We start from the raw sequence: 21,866 nt of genomic DNA, 5'->3' as shown, positions 1-21,866 counted from the left end.
TAAAATAATTTCATATGTTTATTTTCAAAAATTCATAATTGTTATTTTAGTCAAGTAGATGTTAAGGCAGCAATGTTATTTTGACTGATTTAAGTCAGTTCATGTTGAACGTCCTTTGTGTTTCATATTACTAAATGAGCTTTATTAGAAATTTTAAATTTGTATAGTTTTATACAATGTCTATTGAGAAAAATTGCAAAATATGTGTAGTGAAGAGAAAAGTACACAATTTTACCACCAAAGATAATAACATCTACTATTTTAGGTTATTGATGATAAGGAAAGTACAGAATACGTGTTTTCAGTCTCAACAAGTATAAAATAAGCTCTCATGCTTTATGTGACTAGCTTTTCTCAGTGGATGGTGAGAGTATTTACGGTCCCTGAGCTGTACCAGTTGCTGCACTGTATTCCGTTGACTGGCCTGTGATGTGCTGCAGCCGGCCCTCATTGGCTTCCAGGTTACTTACCATCTCACCTGTACTTCTTTCCTAGCGGGCATTGCAGTAAATTGTTTACATTATTAGAAATGGGATTGCTGATTCCAAGTTACGTATTTTTCAGTGATTTGAGACACATTGTGAAATTCTGGCAAGAATGCCGTTCTAGAGTCTCCTCGTCTTTAAATGCTGGAGAGCTCAGTGTCTAGACCTGTTCTCCCTCTTTTCAGTCCACAAGTGTTCGAATCCTGCCCAGTGGCTTTAAATGTGCTGATGACTCCCACATTTCTTTAGTTCCAGTTTCTTTGCTTAACTTGAGTTCACGTATCTCACCATTTACATAGCATCACATGAAATCCTGTAGCCCTCTCAACCTGTCCAACCATAATTATTATTTTTTTTAATCATAGAAGAAAATGGTAAATGCAACAAGGAGGCTAACATAATGAACCTGTATGTGCATATCACCCATTATCAACAATTAGCAATTAGCAGTCTTTTTCATATATATAGACCTCTGAATTATTTTGAAGCAGCCTTAGATCACATAATTTCGTTGATATTTCATAGTAGACTTCTTGATTTCTCAAACACCTTTTTAAAAAAAATTTATGTTGAAGCATAGCTGATTAACAGTGTCAGTTTCAGGTGTACACAAAGTGACCCAGTTGTACATTGTCAGGAAGCATGTAACAGGGGGCTTCCTGTGTGCTGTTTTGGACCTGTCATGAATCTTCTGTCCCTTATTAATTCCTGAATATTCAGGAACTAAGAGGAGAGGCAAGCCTTTCCCGGGACTGAGAAATGCATGCATTTCCTTCGTTAGTTTCCTCATATGTTAGTTTCTCCATACAGTGATAAGTAACTATTTACGATCCTCTTCCTTATTATGAACCATATGGTAAAAGTGATTCTTTACAACCCTCTCTTTGATAAGGATCAGCTTGTGTTTTGTAAGTCTGGAATTTTAATCTTTACCTTTGCTGAGAATAACTACCTTGTAACATGGTATATATGCCCACACCATGTTGATTAAAACACCTTTGCTCCATCAGAGCTGGGGTCCCTGTGTCTTTCTTTCTCTATTTCTGGCTGATTGGAGCGCGAAGGCCGGCTGCATAACCCAGGGAATATTAGCCTCTTTCCTTTCACTTTCTCATCATTGACTCCAGACCACCAGGTTCTGGTCCATTAAGGGACCAACAGTACATATATACTTATCCATTCTTTTTCAGATTCTTTTCCCATTTAGGTTATTATAAAGTATTGGGCAGAGTTTCCTATGCTATACAGCAGATCTTTGTTGGTTATCTATTTCAAGTAAAGCAGTGTGTACATGTCCAAGTGTGTACATCCCAAACTCCCCGTCTGCCCCTCACCCTAACTCTTCCCTGTGGCAATCTGAAATTCATTCTCCAAGTCTGTGGGTCTGATTCTGTTTTATAAAATAAGCAAACTAGACCTCATCCACACAGTTCCCCACTTCACTAAATTGTACGTCTACTCACCAGGCTGCTCAGCTAGCTTCATCCCTGACTCCATCTGCTCTCATAACTTCGGTGCATGGCATATCTTGTTAGATCCAGCCTCCAAACACATTCACCACTTAGGGTAACTGTTGGGGTCCAGCCCCAGCAGGATCCAGGGGAACCCTCAGGATGAACGGCGTCGGCGAATGAGAGACAGACAAAGCCCGGGGCTGAGTCTGGAGTTTATTTTTGCATGGCCCCTTTATACCCTTAACAACGTCTTTGGGGGAAGTGCATGTTGCTCACACACAGGTCATCTCAAAACATTACAGCAACTTGACCTTCAACAGAAACAGGCTGTCACCCACATACTTTTTGTTCACAAGAGTCTTTCTTATCATTTGGCCTTCAGGCCTGCTAACTTATGGCTTGCACCTGGTGTGATTTAAGCAACTTCAGTAGCAGACCCTGTTTTTCTTGTGATTAATCTATTTTCTTTCTAATAGGCGTCATCTCTATGGGAACTGGATAGGATTACATTTTTACAGAACAGAAATGCGAAGGATTGCAAAAACAGCAGATATAGCATAAAACAGGCTCTTAGTCTAAAAGTTAACTACCTGCAAGAAGTCGCCAGCTAATCTCTATCTAAAGTATTTTCTGTTAGGCACATTTGTGACTATTATTTGTGGAGCTTTTCTCACCCCGCGGAGGGGCCTATGCTTAATAGTTTCTTTTGTTAGTGTACCGTGCTTAGGATGTTTAGAACAATCATGAGCATTTTTTGCAATGAGAGCACACGTTTATCAAACAAGCCAGAATGCCAGCAAAAGGGTTTGAATGGAAGCATTTCCTTCATCCCTGGCCCCTTCATAGGGTACCAGCGTCCAGGAGATTTATTAATTAGGGTTTTAAGTTGGTCTTTATTCAGTGAAAGAGGAGCAGGAGAGCTCTCGGCAGGCAACACAAGAATCTGCAGCAGGGCAAACAAGAACAACAACAGAAAAGGGGGGAGGACACAGGGTGGGGTAGAGGCCAAGGCCAACCTGGAGGGCCCCTTATATCCTGAATGGCCTTGCGTGTCAGGTTTTTTCCTCATGACCTCGTCATGGATGGGATCTCCCATAATGGCCCCCGGCAGGTAAGCATAGTCTACACCTCACCACTTAACTACTTACAGTAACCATAGTCTACACCTCTCACCCCTTAACAATTACCGTAGTCTACCCTGTTTGACCTACTGGACTTAAGAGATGGGAATACCAGACCACCTTACCTGCCTCCTGAGAAATCTGTATGCAGGTCACAAAGCAACAGCTAGAACTAGACATGGAACAACATACTAGTTCCAAATAGGACAAGGAGTACGTCAAGGCTGTATATTGTCACCCTGCTTATTTAACTTATATGCAGAGTACATCATGAGAAATGCCAGGCTGGATGAAGCCCAAGCTGGAACCAAGATTACCAGGAGAAACATCAATAACCTCAGATATGCAGATGGTACCACTCTTATGGCAGAAAGCAAAGAACTAAAGAGCCTCTTGATGAAAGTGAAAGAGGAGAGTGAAAAAGTAGGCTTAAAACTCAACATTCAGAAAACTAAGATCTTGGCATCCGGTCCCATTACTTCATGGCAAATAGATGGGGAAATGGTGGAAATAGTGAGTTACTTTATTTTTCGGGGCTCCAAAATCACTGCAGATGTTGACTGCAGCCTTGAGATTAAAAGACACTTGCTCCTTGGAAGAAAAGCTATGACCAACCTAGACAGCATTTTAAAAAGCAGAGACATTATTTTGCCAACAAAGGTCCATCCAGTCAAAGCTATGGTTTTCTCAGTAGTCATGTGTGGATGTGAGACTTGGACTATAAAGAAAGCTGAGTGCCAAAGAAATGATGCTTTTGAACTGTGGTATTGGAGAAGACTCTTGAGAGTCCCTTGGACTGCAAGGAGATCCAACCAGTCCATCCTAAAGGAAGTCAGTCCTGAATACTCATTGGAAGGACTGATGCTGAAGCTGAAACTCCAACACTTTGGCCACCTGATGCAAAGAACTACCTTATTGGAAAAGACCCTGATGCTGGGAAAGATTGAAGGCGGGAGGAGAAGGGGACAACAGAGGATGAGATGGTTGGATGGCATCACCAACTCAATGGACATGAGTTTGAGTAAACTCTGGGAGTTGCTGATGAACAGGGAGGCCTGGCGTGCTGCAGTCCATGGGGTCGCAAACAGTGAGACACGGCTGAGCGGCTGAACTGAGTGACTAACACTTTCACGTTCACTCCTGACATTACGTGAAGTGTGTAGGTGACAGCCTTGGTTACATAGTAAAGGAGATTCACAAGCTAAGTGCCCAAGGTGCCCCTGCTTTCTTGCTGCTTGTAGTAAAAGGCAAAAGGATTCACACAAAAACCTGTTTCCACCTGTTAAAGAAAATGTAGTTTGATGATTTTGAAAATTCTCAGCCTCTAGGTAGCAAAGCTATTGAAATGAAGACAGAGCTTCAAAAGTATCACACACAGTAAAAACTAAAGGTCTGACTGCAGAAACTTTGCTCAGACCTCAGAAGTATGTAAAGATCAGATGTGCACCCTCCCGAGTGGTTCTTAAAAGACCTTCTCTCAGATCCTCTCAACCATACTGTTAACACACCCAAGACCCAGAGTAGGTTTGATGTCGTGTTTGCCTCTGAGCCATCTCAGAAGGCCAGAGGACAGAAGGTCTCATCTTGACCTGTTGTGTGACTTTTGTCCAGAGGAGTGAACCCCACTCGGTAGATCCACAGGGTTCCTGAAAAAATTATCTCAGCAGACACACTGTCAGCTTAGCCTGCAAGGGACAGAGAGTGTAAAATGGAAAGAGACCGAGGGAAAACACCCAAGTTCTGCTGGCAGGACGCAGTCTTAGAAGACTCCTCAACTGCAAACATATGCCTTCTTTCAAGAAAAAAGGATGAGTCAGAGGGCAGGACCATGAGCCCAGAGAGCGGAGCCAAGAGCCACATTGAATCATTCCCAAGCTTTGGAAACAAATCCAGGAACCCCAAGCCTGGCTGCAGTTCACAACTGCTATGGACAAACTCCTTTCTGTCTTGCATTTCTCCTCCCTGCAGAAGGGCAATGCGTCCAGCTCCCGTGCCTGGTCACTCCCACCACTGTGTGCTGGGTGTACTGGGGGCAGATAATTTGTCTTCTGTTTTGCCCGTCCATAGATGGAGAGCTTTATACCAGAAACCTCGTTCACACCTGATCCTCATTTATTAGACAGGGAGTTTTGTACTTTGCCGATATTAAAATGGGATGAGACTCCTGAACAACTTGGGAGGGTGCAAATTATTTTGCATGCAGGAGGGAAGTAAATCTTTGAGGGTCAGAGGACGGACTATGGTGGGCAGACTTTAAGGTGGTCCCCGTGATCTCTGCCTCCTGGGGTTTCCGTCCTCGAAATCCCATAGACAGAGGAGCCTCACAGGCTACAGTCCATGGGGTCACAAAGGAGTCGGATAGGATTCAGAAACTCGACAACCACAACAGAATCCCTTCCACTTGATGGAAGGCAGGACCCGTGATTTGCTTCTTCAGCAGGAGAATAATACGAGGTGATGGGTGGTATTCCACAGTTACCCCGAGTTGTATAAGTCTCCGTCTTGGTAGCAGGCTCACCCCAGCCTCTTTGTCTCTCTCCTTCTCTCTCTCCTTTCCGACTTTCATAGACAAAAGCTGTGATGGATCCTAGAGCTATAAAAACCAAACCATGACCACAGGGAAGCAGATGCTTTCCCAATTGAGTCTCCAGTTGAAAACCCAGCAGTTGACAACTAATAGCACTTCTCATCCTGTTCTCCTCTCTCTGAGACCCTTCAGTGATCAAAGACGGTAATGTATGTCAAAGTGCTCACCAGTGCTTAGTTCACGTGAAGCACTGAGGAGATTCTTCCTCGTTCGCATTCCTTTGCTCGGTAGTAGGAAGAATTCAGACAGACTGTAGTGCATTTATTGTGCGGACGCGCTTCGTTGTGCAGGCATGTCTGACTCTCGCAACCCCATGGACGGCTGACTGCCAGGCTCCTCTGTCCATGGGATTTCCCAAGCAAGAATACTGCAGTGGATAGCCATTCCCTTCTCCAGGGAATCTTCCCAGACCAGGGGTTGAACCTGCATCTCGTATATTGGTGGGTGGATTCTTTACCACTGAACCACCCAGGAAGCCCATTTATTACCTGCCTAATTATCTATTACCAAATTACCACATAGTGATTACCTATTTCTAAACTGATAATTTTTCAATCTTCTTTCTCTCTGCTTAACCAATTCCAACCAAACTGACTTATTGCCCTTCATCCTTTCAACTTTATGAATATCTCATCTCTCCTATCTGAAATGTCCTCTGAGGGCCTCTGCTATGACATTCCTCAAATTTCAAATCCTACTTATCTGTAAAGTCACTGCTCATGTGACGTTTTTACCAGACGATCTACCCTGGTGCCTTCGTCATAATAAATCTCCTTCTTCCTACCACCCAGGAATTTAGAATTTGAGGTATGCCTTATAATTTTCTGCCTTGTAATCTTTTTTTTTTTTTGTCAACTTCTCATCTTTTTTTTTAAAATTTTTTTATTTATTTATTTTTTTTATTATTTTTTTTTTCCAGTGGGTTTTGTCATACATTGATATGAATCAGCCATGGATTTACATGTATTCCCAATCCCGATCCCCCCTCCCACCTCCCTCTCCACCCGATTCCTCTGGGTCTTCCCAGTGCACCAGGCCGGAGCACTTGTCTCATGCATCCCACCTGGGCTGGTGATCTGTTTCACCATAGATAGTATACATGCTGTTCTTTTGAAATATCCCACCCTCACATTCTCCCACAAAGTTCAAAAGTCTGTTCTGTATTTCTGTGTCTCTTTTTCTGTTTTGCATATAGGGTTATCGTTATCACCTTTCTAAATTCCATATATATGTGTTAGTATGCTGTAATGTTCTTTATCTTTCTGGCTTACTTCACTCTGTATAAGGGGCTCCAGTTTCATCCATCTCATTAGGACTGATTCAAATGAATTCTTTTTAATGGCTGAGTAATATTCCATGGTGTATATGTACCACAGCTTCCTTATCCATTCATCTGCTGATGGGCATCTAGGTTGCTTCCATGTCCTGGCTATTATAAACAGTGCTGCGATGAACATTGGGGTGCACGTGTCTCTTTCAGATCTGGTTTCCTCAGTGTGTATGCCCAGAAGTGGGATTGCTGGGTCATATGGCAGTTCTATTTCCAGTTTTTTAAGAAATCTCCACACTGTTCTCCATAGCGGCTGTACTAGTTTGCATTCCCACCAACAGTGTAAGAGGGTTCCCTTTTCTCCACACCCTCTCCAGCATTTATTGCTTGTAGACTTTTGGATAGCAGCCATCCTGACTGGCGTGTAATGGTACCTCATTGTGGTTTTGATTTGCATTTCTCTAATAATGAGTGATGTTGAGCATCTTTTCATGTGTTTGTTAGCCATCTGTATGTCTTCTTTGGAGAAATGTCTGTTTAGTTCTCTGGCCCATTTTTTTATTGGGTCATTTATTTTTCTGGAATTGAGCTACAGGAGTTGCTTGTATATTTTTGAGATTAATCCTTTGTCCGTTTCTTCATTTGCTATTATTTTCTCCCAATCTGAGGGCAGTCATCAAGACAGTATGGTACTGGCACAAAGACAGAAATATAGACCAATGGAACAGAATAGAAAGCCCAGAGATAAATCCACGAACCTATGGACACCTTATCTTTGACAAAGGAGGCAAGGATATACAATGGAAAAAAGACAACCTCTTTAACAAGTGGTGCTGGGAAAACTGGTCAACCACTTGTAAAAGAATGAAACTAGAACACTTTCTAACACCATACACAAAAATAAACTCAAAATGGATTAAAGATCTAAATGTAAGACCAGAAACTATAAAACTCCTAGAGGAGAACATAGGCAAAACACTCTCCGACATAAATCACAGCAAGATCCTCTATGACCCACCTCCCAGAATATTGGAAATAAAAGCAAAACTAAACAAATGGGACCTAATGAAACTTAAAAGCTTTTGCACTACAAAGGAAACTATAAGTAAGGTGCCTTGTAATCTTTTTATCTGATATTATATTCTGGATTGGCTCCTTGAGGATATGAATCAGGCTTTGTGAGTCTTTTATGCTTCAAAGTGTCCTGTGTTTATGGAGTGATTCACCATATAGTTATTCACAAATATACATCAGCCCAGCTGCTCCGCTGCTTTTCTTGAGGCTTTCTGTTTTCCTTGTTCTTATCATCATTGTTGTTTTTTAGAGACTTTATGCTGACACTTACCAAAAAGTTTCCACTGCGGCAAAACTCATTGCTGGAAAATACACACACACACACACACACAACATGCATCCAGGTTTAGCTCAGTCATTGAGAGCGACAGACCCTGGAAGAAAAGTGCCTGGGTTGAAACCATGCTTACCTACTTAGGGGCTTCCCTGGTAGCTCAGATAGCGAAGAATCAGTCTGCAACGAAGGGGGCCACCCTAGTTTGATCCCTGGGTCAGGAAGATCGCCTGCAGAAGGGAATGGCTATTCACGCAGTAATCTTGCCTGGACAACTCCACGGACGGAGGAACCTGGTGGGCTACGTCCACGGGGCCACAAAGAGTCAGATGTGACTGAGTGACTAACACTCTTTTTACCTCCTTAGACAAGGTCTGCAGCCTTTCTGTGTCCAAGATTACTCTTCTGTAAAATAGGGCAGTGGTGATACCTGGTTTATCCAGTTGTCGTGAGGACTAAGTGTGTGTGTGTGTGTATGCACACACACGTGTGTGAATGTGCACACAAGTGTGAGTTCATATGAGAACTGTATTTAGAAGACTCTAACTCATCAGTTATTATTTTTGTATATAAATGAGGAGGAAAAACAATAGGTGCAGAGGTTCTGTGATACACGTAACAACAGAATGTGAATTGGAGAAAAAAATCTTCGTTTGTACCAGAAACCCTGTAATGGGCAATACCAGTCTTTTTTTGGCCCTTTCTCCTACAAAAGGGCAGTTGCTAATCATAGAAGCTGGGAGTGACTTTTGCCCACCAGGGTTTGTCAACACTGGGAGAGCTTTTGATTGTCAGGACTTGGGTGGTATGACGGGCCTCAGGGGTCAGAGGCCAAGGATGCTGTTACATATCCTACAAGGAGCAGAAAAGCTCCCCTCCCGAGGTAATGATCCAGACCAGAATGTCGATAATGGTGAGGCTGAGAACGATCCACCAGAAATGTAAGGAAAGAAGACCTGATATTCCTTGTAACTCCAAAAGACCGTGCATAACCACAGCTTCATTGGAAGCCGGTTTCTTATTCATAAACCGAAAGCTAATTCCTGCTTCTTCCTTTAAAAGTGTTAGAATGTGGGTTAATTACTGTTTGCAAAGTCCTTTGAAGATGTGAAGTACTCTGCAAATGCTATTTATTATTAATTACCAGTCTGGAAGACCGTCCCATGGCCCTCTGTGTTCAGGACCCCAGCCAAGCCTCAGAGCCTGAGACACACTGCGTGCTCTTTGATAAGCTGGAGTGTTTATAATGAAAAAGATGGGAATCAGGACCTGAGCCAGTTTTCGATGGCTGGGATATGAGTGTATATAAATTGGCTCATTAAGATCAAGAAAACTATAGGTTTTTCTCTGGGGTATGTTTGCTAAGTCAGAGTACATTTCTCCCAGTTTTACAATACTATGTGTGGGGGGCAGGGGATTAGCAAGAATCCACAGTACAACTTTAATAATTATAAAGAAACAAAATGAATTTATAGAAAAATCCTACTGTCTGTGTTTATAAACTGATTTTCTCTGGCCCATGAGTCACTGTGTAATTTGGATTGGGTCTGATAAAATGAACACAATAAAATGATTTGCAAAAACCTAAGAGAAACCAAGAAACAGTATAATGCAGTGTGTTTTTTCTCTACGTATGAAGTGTGAATCATGTCCCATAAATATAATTTTATCCTTTGGTGGGATGAATGCCTTTACATTTCAGTATAGCTCTCGATTTTACCTAATATGACCATTTTATTGTTAGGAGATAGAATCTAACCTCTAGATTTAAATAACAGTGCTATCTTTAACTCAGCCTCAGCCTGGATAAAGTCTTTGTTGGCTACATACTGGGGTAAAGAATTCTGAGCTGCTTGGTTTTGCCAAATTCCGCTGGATGCATATGAGAACTTCAGTCTTATAAAGGTGATACTTCCTGTCAATGGGGGAAAACATGAATGAGTTAATAAGTAGCTTGGAGACAGCAGTGTAACCATCTAGGAAACAAAGCCTCTCTCGTTGCTTAAACACATCTCAAATAGACAGATGAAAGTAAGAAAAGGAAGCCATGCAAATAATACAAATTTAGGAGAAGGGTGTTTTAAGTACCGAAAACAAAAACAAAAATAGAAGCCAGAGAAGAAAAGATTGCTAAATTGAATGAATATAATTTGTAAAAATACTCTGTGGTAAATGCCATAAGTCAAAGGAGGTGACACAGGAAAAGTATTTGTAACAAAATAGCAGAAAAATGACTTTGTTTTATTATATAAAGAGCTCTGATAAGAAAGGCTATCAACTAGATAAAAAATAACAAATAGAAGTGTATGCAAAACTGTTCAAAAACATAAAAATATACTTCCACAAAACACAGGGTTTTTAAACTTATAAAAATATATCCTCCTCATCCATAACAATGACAAACTAAAGTTGTATTTTTCTTCTTGCCATTTGATTTGCAAACCAAAACTTTGAAAGTATTTTGTTGTTAAAAATGTGAGGAAAATAGATATTCTCATGCTTTTATTGACGCAAATATTTATATCATGTGTATATTGGTATTCTGAATGAAAATAGCTAACAAAATTTAAAGTGTATTTATACTCTGGCCAAGTGAATGAATTTTCAGAGATTTGTCTTTCAGAAGTTGTTACACATATACAAAAATATATATTTATAAGCATAGCATAGTTACTGTAAAATTATACTATGATGAAGAAGAGAGAATGAGTTAAATATGACAGAAATTTGATTAAATAAATGATGGTACATCAACCCATGATAACATGAAACCAGAGCTTCCTGGTTTCCATCAGTGTAAGCTTATTAATTGAAGGAGCTTCCTCTTTTGTATAGGAAATCCTCGTGTAAAATTAGCTTAAAATTTTTTCAGTAGAGAAATCTTGTGATGTATTTCTCATACTATTGTCTCCTAAGAATAAATTCATTAGAAGATAATCAGCAAAATACTTTTTCAGACAATCTGTTAACAACCAGGCTCCAAGGCCAGCCTTGGTAGAAGCAGCTGCCAGACTCAGGATTCACTGAGCAGGGCAATAAATTTCAGCCTGATCTGATTTTGTTAATTAGTGTAAATGAGATCACTGCAGGAGCAGTTGCTAATCATCCGTTGCCATCAGATACCTGATGGGCGAGGTGGAGATGATACGCATAGTTTTAATCATATTCATTTATTTGAACATAGTAAGAATGTGGGGGTTACATTTTTCGTGAATTCTTCAGGCAAGAATACTAGAGTAGGTAGCCATTCCCTTCTCCAGGGGATCTTCCTGACCCAGGGATCAAACCCAGGCATCCTGCATTATAGACAGATTCTTTACTGTTTGAGCCATCAGTGAAGCCCTCATGGTTAGCATCACTCTTTACAATGAAACCCTCATGGTTAGCATCACTCTTTACAATGAAATTCTTAGTCTGGAGAGACATATATGCAAGGATGCTTATCACAATACTATTTGCAATAGAAAACATTGGGGAACAACCTAAGTGGTTACATCAAATAAAGAACTTCATATAATGACATAATACAGCTATTAAATTCTTGAGGAAGAAGATTTCATAGCATGCAACGGATGCAAACGGATATAGTGAAGTGAAAGTCGCTCATTTGTGTCCAACTTTTTGTGACCCCATGGAGTATACAGTCCATGGAATTCTCCAGGCCAGAATACTGGAGTGGGTAGCCTTTCCCTTCTCCAGGGAATCCTCCCAGCCCAGGGATCCAACCCAGGTCTCCCACATTGCAGGTGGATTCTTTACCAGCTGAGTCACAAGGGAAGCCTGCAAAAGGATATAAACAGTATGCAATTAAAAAAAAAAAAACTTGCATGGAAAAAATATAACCTGTGGATCATATAACAAAATTTGACTATGAATTCAGTGTAAATGAGAGAATTATGAGTGTTTTCTTGTCTTTGTGTTTTTCTGGATTTTTTTAGTACTTTTGTACCAAGGGAAAAGTTCCAGGAAAATTAAATTCATATGAACTTGAAAAAAAAAAATGAGATGGTGAAAAATGAAATTGAACACTAAAATCCGAAGTCTTATTTTTCTCTCCTGGTAAAATTCATAAGATATGCCCTTTTTTTTTTTTTTTTTTTTTTTTGGCTGATTTAGTTTTTCAGATTCCATTTTAATGATTCCTTCATTATTTCACAAGTTTTTGCTAATGGAAAAAAGGAGATATGTTTTATTCTAATTGTAAGTTGCTGGGTACAATCTGATTCTAATTCATTGGTGGTCTTGCTGAGAGCAAATAGGGCCTGTAGACCTGCCCTCCAGCCCTTCTGCTGATAGGAGAGGGTGACTGGGCCCAGACTATGAAATAGAATACAAAGTGTAGAATGTAGAATATTATGAGAATGAGCCCTGCATACACGTTTTTTAAGTCCTTTAAACAAAGACCTGATTTTGTAGTACAGTGTATCAGAATAAGGTTCTCCCTGGTGGCTCAGTGGTAAAAAACCAGCCTGCCAATACAGGAGAGAAGGGTTCAATCCCTGAGTCAGAAAAGTCCCCTGGAGGAGGGCGTGGCAACCCCACCCAGTACTGTTGCCTGGAGAATCCCATGGACAGAGGAGCCTGGTGGGCTACGGTCCATAGGGTGGCAAAGCGCAGGACACAACTTAGCGACTAACCAACAGTACAACAAACGGCAGGCAACATTTTTCATTCACAGCGGCCTTCTCCAACTTTGCTTTTCTCTGAACTCCGACTGTGTTTCTAGCCTGAAAAAAAAAACACAAAAGAATTGGTACTTAGGCATTCTACTTTATCTAGAGTCATAGTAAGCTTAATGGGTCCTTGAGGGAAATTTAATCTTTTACCTCTATTTTGGGGGGATTTTTCCCACTCCACTTACACTTTATATAGCGAACTCCTATCATTAATTGATTAAATATTATGTACTATTGCACTCTTAAATTTGTATTTTTATCTTAGTAGTGTTAGACTGGAAAACTGGGATAGTATCCAAAAGGGGCTAACTAAATATTATTCCATAAGGTTGCTCAAGGGGAGCCTGGCGGGTACAGTCCGTGGGGTCGCACAGAGTCGGACACAACTGAGCGACTTAACACACAAGCAAGGTTGCTCATGAGCAATTGATGAACAGATATTAGTGTAAGAGGAAAACCAGAGATGATAAAAAAATTCCACGCTACTTTTATTTTTCAGACCTTTGAACAGAAGTGGCCACAGGACTTGCTGGTGGAGTGTGTGGTAGACTTTTGTACCCTTGAAGATGGTATTAAGTGCTGGGTGTTGTCAACTACAAATTAGCACTTGCCATGGGTGCTCGCCGTCTACCTCTACAAGGGTGAAATCATGTGCTACTGCAGCTGCTGACCTTCAACTGCCCCTGAAAGGTGTTCAGGGCGGAGAGCAGAAATGAGACACTCTGTGCTCTCAAGAAACTGGCAGAACAGGTCTTCAGACAGTTTTAAATATTCGCAGGGGCTGATTTTATGAGTGCAATTCTTGCATCTCTTCACGTCTAGGAAAGCTCTAAATTCCTTCCTGGTGACGTCTTCTGCTGGTGACCAGTAGCAACATTCTGCAAAAATATGTGCTTCATTGTGTGCATTTCCTGGTCGCCAAAACCACATACATACTGACCTTCCCCCTACCGCTTCAGAGCAATCTCTCAGAGCTCCCTGGGGTGCCATCTCCCGGACTATAGTGCTCATTTTGCCCCAAATAAAACTCGGCTCACAACCTTCACCTTGTGCATTTTTAAAAGTCAGCAGTGTTATGACTCAGCGTTTCTCTGAGAAAATGGGGAGAGAGATTGAAAGGATGGACTCTGACACAGGGGGCTCCAGGCTCATGGAGACTGGGTTGGAGGAGTGTTTTGTAAGACGCTTCTTGGCTTTGGAACTAGGGCTGAAAACCGTGTACGCCTGCACCTTCGCTGTTCTGCTCAAGGTTCACATAGAATAGATGCTGCCCGCGTCCATCAGTAGACTGAAAACATCATTTCCCAGAACTGCTTCCAGAACACTGTGAGGTAGTTTTGTCCATATTTTACAACAGGAAGAAACTGAGGTTCGCGGATGTTGCAATCTTGCCGTAACGGTGTAGACGGAAGGAGAAGCGTCGTGTTATGGCGGAGACACCGGGCGGACTCTGCCTCCGCCGGGTGATCGAGGGCCTCGGCTGGTCTTTCCTCGGTGGCTGTGTCCTCCCTGTCTCTTTGTGTCCCCTTCTGATGAGAACACCAGTGTGATGGGATCAGAACCCACCCTAGGACCTCGTTTTGAATAATCACCCCTCTATATGCCCTTCTCAAGTAGGCACATTCTAAAGTAGCTTCGACGCATGAATGGGGGTGGCAGGGACACAACTCAGCTATGATAGCTTACTTTTCAAATGTGGGGATAAAACCACGCCTCTTTAAGAACCGGGCTTCCCAGGTGGCTCAGTGGTAAAGAATCTGCCTGCAGTGCAGGAGATGCAGGTTTGAGCCCTGGTCTGGGGAGATTCCCCTGGAGGAGGAAATGGCAACTCAGTTCAGTATTCTTGCCTGGAGAATCCCGTGGACAGAGGAGCCTTGAGGGCTACAGGCCATGGGGTCAGGAAGAGTCGGACATGACTTAGCGACTGAAGAGCAACAACAAATGTTTAAGAACTATCATTAAAACGTTTCCATTTTGCATCTCAGACGGGACGAATGAGACTTCGGGCACATCAACTCCGAATGCTTGCTCTTGCTGAGAGGTGCCTGCAGGGCCTGGCTGGCATCAGCCGCTGAGTGCTCAGACCCCGTGTTCCACCCTTTCCTCCTTCCTGCGCATGGACTTTCCCCATCCAGCCCTCTCAGCTTTCCTTTCCCATCCTCTTCTCATCAGGCGTCTCATTCCTCGCCTGAAACTTAGGCATCTGAAGATGTGTGATTCTTCTAATCCCAGACCTCTTCTTTCTGTGACCTGAGTTATTATACAAACATGTTTTTTCATTCTTTTTCAAAGTCAATATACACCAGTAGTTTTAAAGAAATGTCTAGAAAATTCCATGACAAGTCTATGATTATGTAACCTTCTTTTATCTTCCCTTTTTTTAGGTTTGAATGTCTATCCAAAGATTCACTATCACTCAGCTTTAAAGGGAGATAGAGGTTGAGGTAGATGGGTGCAATTTTTTTTTATTACTCTAACTTTTTGGAAATTATGGCTGCAAGAGAGTGTTTTGTAGAAAATGAGAAAAGGTGGAAGATGTAAAGCAGTCGATCATAATCTGAACTGAGGAAGATCTTAGTTAACTTTTAAAATTTTGTTATATAAATAAATTATATGGGCTTGAATGAGCTGTAAGATTTCCCTAAACATCTAAAGGATTTTCAAAGAGGGAGAATGTCTGTAATTAAAGTGGTAAATCTTTAAGTAAGCAGTACTTAAATTATGCAGAAGCTCTTGAATAACTTGCTGGAAATAAAGCGGAGGCAGAGAGTGAGGGTATAAATATGCATGTTATATATTACATATAATTAATACATATTATATATAATTAATACACAGTATATGTTACATATAATTAGTACATACTATATATTATGTAAAATTATATGTAAGTACATGTATATACTTTTTTAATTTGGATTGGTATACTTTTGAGACATTAAATATATTAAATAATTCTTTAAACTACTACAAGTATATTATACATGAGACGACAAAATAGATTAAATATCTTGGAATCATGGAGTTCTAAGGAGGCTTAGCAATCACATAAGTTCTTACTCAATTTAATAAGAAGAAAACTGAGACGGAGGGAGGTATATATCTCTCAGTACTAACAAAAGTATCTGCAAACCTAAATGAGTTCCATCTTATGATTTTAACAGTCAAGGGAAATGAAGAGAGATGCAAAGAAATTCAACTGGAATACATGACCAATTTTAAGAAGGAAAAATTGGTACAAACATTCCAGTTCTCCCTCCTGCAGGACACAGAGACTCAGACGTGTACTGGTTCCAAGACGTCATCATCTCTGAAGTCAGGCGGCTGCGGGAGATCCCAAATGGATGCGCATTTCTCGACAGCCCTCGGGGCCAGAGGAAGGTCTGCTTCTCCTTCTCTGGGAACTTGGCTGGCCTGTGATGGCCTTGGCTGACAGAGCCTGGATGGAAGTAATGCCCTTGTGGTCCACGACTTGCTTTCAAGAGGACTGGCAGCTCCCACCTTGATCCCGAGGCCTGAACCTTTCTGTCAGGCATCCTGCTGCTCTGCTGAAGGCACCATCTAGAGATGCCCTGAAGCTGGGGAGTAGGAGAGGGCCCTGCCTGAATTCCTGGCCCTCAGAATTGTGAAGTACAATGAAATGACTGTTATTTAAAGCCTCTGAGTTTGGGGAGAGTTTGCTATGCTGTAATGCATAACTAGACTATTTCTGGTTGGACTAACTTAGGAAGAGATTTAACATTAATTTCAGGGAATGACTGCTTTTGCAAAAAAATAAATTGACATAATAGCTTAAGGTGTTGTGATAAGTCAAATATAACTGAGACATATTCATACCCTTAAGACTCATCCTGAGGCCGTCAGAGTCCCCTGACACACAGGCACAGGTTTTCTTGTCCTTAAAGTGCTGGAAATAATTGTGCTCTAGTGCCGGAGGATGGAGAAGGCAATGGCACCCCACTCCAGTACTCTTGCCTGGAAAATCCCATGGACGGAGGAGCCTAGTAGGCTGCAGTCCATCGGGTCACTGCGAGTCGGACACGACTGAGCGACTTCACTTTCACTTTTCACTTTCACACATTGGAGAAGGAAATGGCAGCCCACTCCAGTGTTCTTACCTGGAGAATCCCAGGGACGGGGGAGCCTGGTGGGCTGCCATCTATGGGATCGCACAGAGTCGGACACGACTGAAGTGACTTAGCAGCAGCAGCAGCAGTGCTGAAGGATTGATACTTTCTAACTGTGGTACTGCTGGAGAAGATTCTTTGAGAGTCCCTTGGACTGCAAGGAGATCCAACCAGTCCATCCTATAGGAAATCAACCCCGAATAGTCACTGGAAGGACTGATGCTGAAGCTGAAGCTCCAATACTTTGGCCACCTGATGTGAAGGGTCGACTCATTGGAAAAGACCCTGATGCTGGGAAAGATTGAGGGCAGGAGGAGAAGGGGACGACAGAGAATGAGATGGTTGGATGGCATCACCAAATCAATGGACATGATTTTGAGCAAATTCTACGAGACAGTGAAGAACAGGGGAGTCTGGCGTGCTGCTGTGCATGAGGTTGAAAAGAGTCCGACTTGACTTATTGATGGAACAGCAACAAAATGTCCTAGCAGCTGAGACTGTGGTTCACAGTCCAGGACCATCAGCTTTATGGGAGCTTGTCAGAAATGCAGGACCTCTGGCTCCAATCCAAACCCCCTGCAACGTTTTAATAAGATCTCCAATTATTCACTTGTGCTGTAAATATTGAGAAGCACTAATATAAACAGTTTTATTAGACAGACAAGAATTTATGTAAATAAATGTGAGAGGAACATTCTTAATTTTACTGCAGAGTGCTCTTTCTTCTAGAATGTTTGGACTCTGGTTAAATCTAAAAGGAAAGTTGTTCACATTCATTTTCTGCTTCCTTATTCATTTTCCTCCAATATCAGGTTGTTGTTAAAGGCAGAATTTCTCCAAATCTACAAATATTCAGAAATAGGAAAGTATACTTTCAAACTGGGGCATGCATCATATATGTATTAAAGTTATAGCTTAGTTAGATAAGGAATTATATAAAAGCTTTTATCAGTTCTTTGAAAATAAGTATTTTACAAGTTAGGCTCCTGGGAAAGCAGAGCCAACAAAAATATTATTACAAATGGAATAATTAAACCAGTTCAGGTTTCTGGAGCTGGGAAAAGGGCAGCAAATTTGGAAGGCATCTAGACAAGAGTAGCTAAATTTATATTAATAAATTTAATATATAAGTTGACTTTCTCTGGGAAAACTGGTAGCCCAACTGCAGACCTCACACCAAAGGCTTCCTGGTCATATCCCAGGGGATGTTCTTTTGACATTTTCCACTGTTGCCACCTAGTGGTTAAGAATGAATTTTCTTCTGTTGAGCTTGCTGTTGGGTATTCATTGACTTGTATGTTCCTTGCATGCATGCTCAGTTATGTCCAACTCTTTGTGACCCCAGGGACTGCAGCCCACCAGGCTCCTCTGTCCATGGAATTCTCCAGGCAAGAATACTGGAGTGGGCTGCCATTCCCTTCTCCAGGGGATCTTCCCAACCCAGGGATCGAACCTGCTTTTCCTGTGTCTCCAGCATCGGCAGGCGTGATTCTTTACCACCGAGCCACCTACTTGTATGTTTATCTTTAAATAGTTGGGCAGACATAAATTATGGTAGACACTAGTGTTACAACAAGACACTGTGCTTGTCTTAAAGAGTTCATGGTTTCGTTCAACAGAAAGACGGAAGACGAGAGAGCACAGGAGCTCATGGGAGAGACATCTCATCCACTCTCTGGGGTCAGGGAAGAATTTTCAGAAAGAAGTACAAAGGCGTGGTTCTAATGCAGGGTCCCAGTGTCAGAAAGCCTGTGATGCATGAAAAGAAACTCAGGGAGGAAAAACAATGGAAATCTATGTGCTTTTAAAATTGTTTAATTTGAGGAAGAAATCTATTGATTGAGCCCTATTATGGTTTGTAGAAAACACACAGAAGAGGTGGTTTCAGTGTACATCACGGAAAAATTTTCAAAAAAGAGATTTTTCTTCACGAGTTATTAAAGATGAGCCGTCTATATCCTTTAACAAATATTTATTAAGCACCAGCTGTGTACCAGGAGTGGTGTGGCAACTGAGGATTAAATAGTGATCAAGACCGTGAGATGGCTTGCCTTCATGGTTCTTGCAGATTCAGAGGAGAACAGGGGAAAATGAGCAAAGGAATTTCAATAAATTATGAAAGTCTTTGGACTGGGAGAACAGAAGGGTTGGAAAGAGGCTTCCTTGAGGAAGTGGTGTCTAAGTTGGGGAAGAGTGATTAACGGGGGTGGGACTTGTGGGCAGAGACAGAGGGTTGCAGGCAAAGAGATCAGGATCAACAGATACTGTTGAGGGTTTTACCTTTACCCGAGGGCAATGGCGGCTTCCCTGGTGGCTCAGAGGTTAAAGCCTCTACCTGCAATGCGGGAGACCCAGGTGCGACCCCTGGGTCGGGAAGATTCCTTGGAGAAGGAAATGGCAGTATTCTCGCCTGGAGAATCCCATGGACGGAGGAGCCTGGTGGGCTACAGTCCACAGGGTCACAAAGAGTCGGACACGACCGAGCGACTTCACTTTCACTTTCACTTGAGGGCAATGGCAAGTCAGGAAGAGATTGTAAAAGGGAAGTGACTGTCAGCCTGGCTTGCTAGGTAATTTCTTTCTGCCTCCACCGTGGAGGACACATTGGAAAGGAGTGAGAGTGGAAACAGTGTTTTCGCATGCCTGCTCAGCCGTGTCTGACTCTTGGCCACCCCGTGGGCTGTAGCCCACCAGGCTCCTCTGTCCATGGGATTCTCTAGGCATGAATACTGGAATGAGATGCCATTTCCTCCTCCAGGGGATCTTCTCCACCCAGGGATCGAACCCATGTCTCTTGCGTGTCCTGCATTGGCAGGAGGATTCTTTACCACTAGCACCCCTTGGGAAGCCAGAAACAGGGTTACCTGTTTCAAAGCTGTTCATTATTCCTCCCTCTCACATTTACTAACATAAATTCCCATCCTTCTAGTAAAACTGGACTTTCACTGGGCCCTGGGAGGGGCAGAGGTGCGCCCAGATGCACAGACATCTTCAGCAGGAAAGCTAGGAATGGAGCTGTGACCTGGTGTCCCCTGCTGTGCTTGGCCCTAACCCTGCTCCTTCCAGACAGAATCCAGTAGGCAATGGTTTAGTGATTATTAAGGGATACGGGCTAATGTGCTAGTATTACCAAGTTTTGAAATGTGTCTCAACCCTCCAACTTCAAGGGACAGGTACTACATTCTCTTCAAATGCTTATGAGAGATGTCACATGTTCTAAGGTTCTGCTTGGGGTTAACTAAATTTAAAGAGAAGAGGACGACGAAGGTTGAGATGGTTGGATGGCATCACCAACTCGATGGACATGAGTCTGAGTAAGCTCTGGGAGTTGGTGATGGACAGGGAAGCCTGGCGTGCTGCAGTCCGTGGGGTTGCAAAGAGTCAGACATGACTGAGTGACTAAACTGAACCAAAATTTAAAACACGAGGAGTTATGTTTTCTAAGCTTTACTTATGAAATTCTCCAATATTATTTTCCGGGCTTCAAAATGAATTTATCTCTCACTTTGGCTCAATGTTTAGCCATCGCACAAAACAATAATATGGGTCTCAATACACATCCCTAAACTCTGTGAAGCAGACATCTGATAACTCCTGGAACAATGAGAAAACATTTAAATATATATTTCATATATCTTCCCTAACATTCTGAATAGAGATTATTGATGTTTAATCTCAGTGTCTCCTATTTGTTGAATCATTTTCTCATTTGATACTCATTTCTAAATAACACGAGGAAAACAGTTTTATGATATCAATAATTTAAATTCACTTAATTTAAAAATGCAGTCTTTTAAATGTCACATTCATCTCACACTCGACTTTTCATTAAAACATCCCCTGAAGCATGGATTTTGTAACTAAGGGAGCCTTTACAGTCATTATCATAAATACGAAGAGGCTCATAGTCACATTGGTCTTTTCACAGACCACACGGACTTTCCGAGCATTTTAAGATCTCATTTAGTTAGTCACAGAGCCACCCAGTGAGAGCAATTGCTCAGATGAATATCGGATGGCTAAATGCTTCGAGTCATATATTTTACTTTATTTTGTGTAAATGTGGAATTATTTCAAACAACATGGCAAGGTTCTTCACCGCCTCCTGTGAGGGGAACAGTTCCTGAAGGTTCCAGCAGGTGGCAGCATAGATTACTGCAAAAGGGTAGAACAGCCTCAAAAAAAAAAAAAAAAAAAAAATCCAAGCACCAACATGCTGTTTCTCATTTTACTGCAACTGAGCCGGCCCCCCACCCTTGAATGTAAAAGGAACATGCCTGGACATGCTAACAAGGAAAACAACTTTTCAGTCTGGAGATGACATATCATACTAAACATAATCATAATTAAAATAGCTAAAATATGCAACTTCTGTGCTGAGTCGCTTCAGTCGTGTCCGACTCTTTGCTACGCTGTGGACTGTAGCCCACCAGGCTCCTCTGTCCCTGGGATTCTCCAGGCAAGAACACTGGAGTGGGTTGCCATGCCCTCCTCCAGGGGATCTTCCCAGCCCCGGGGTTGGACCCAAATCTCCCGAATTTCACGTGGATTCTTTCCCACCTGAGCCACCAGGGAAGCCCAAGAATACTGGAGTGGGTAGCCTATCCCTTCTCCAGGGGATCTTACTGACCCAGGAATCAAATTAGGTTCTCCTGCATTACAGGCAGATTCTGTGCCAGCTGAGCTACCAGGGAAGCCCAGCTAAAATATACTGAGGGCTAAATCTATGCTTCCCACCGTTCTAAGACCTTAATAGGTATCTTTTATTTATTCCTCACACCAGTTTTTCTGTGGTTGT

Source organism: Cervus elaphus, chromosome 30, assembly GCF_910594005.1.
Source record: "Cervus elaphus chromosome 30, mCerEla1.1, whole genome shotgun sequence".
NCBI classification, from domain to species: Eukaryota; Metazoa; Chordata; class Mammalia; order Artiodactyla; family Cervidae; genus Cervus; species Cervus elaphus.
The sequence above is the reverse complement of the archived record's forward strand: the minus strand, read 5'-3'. Positions refer to the sequence as shown.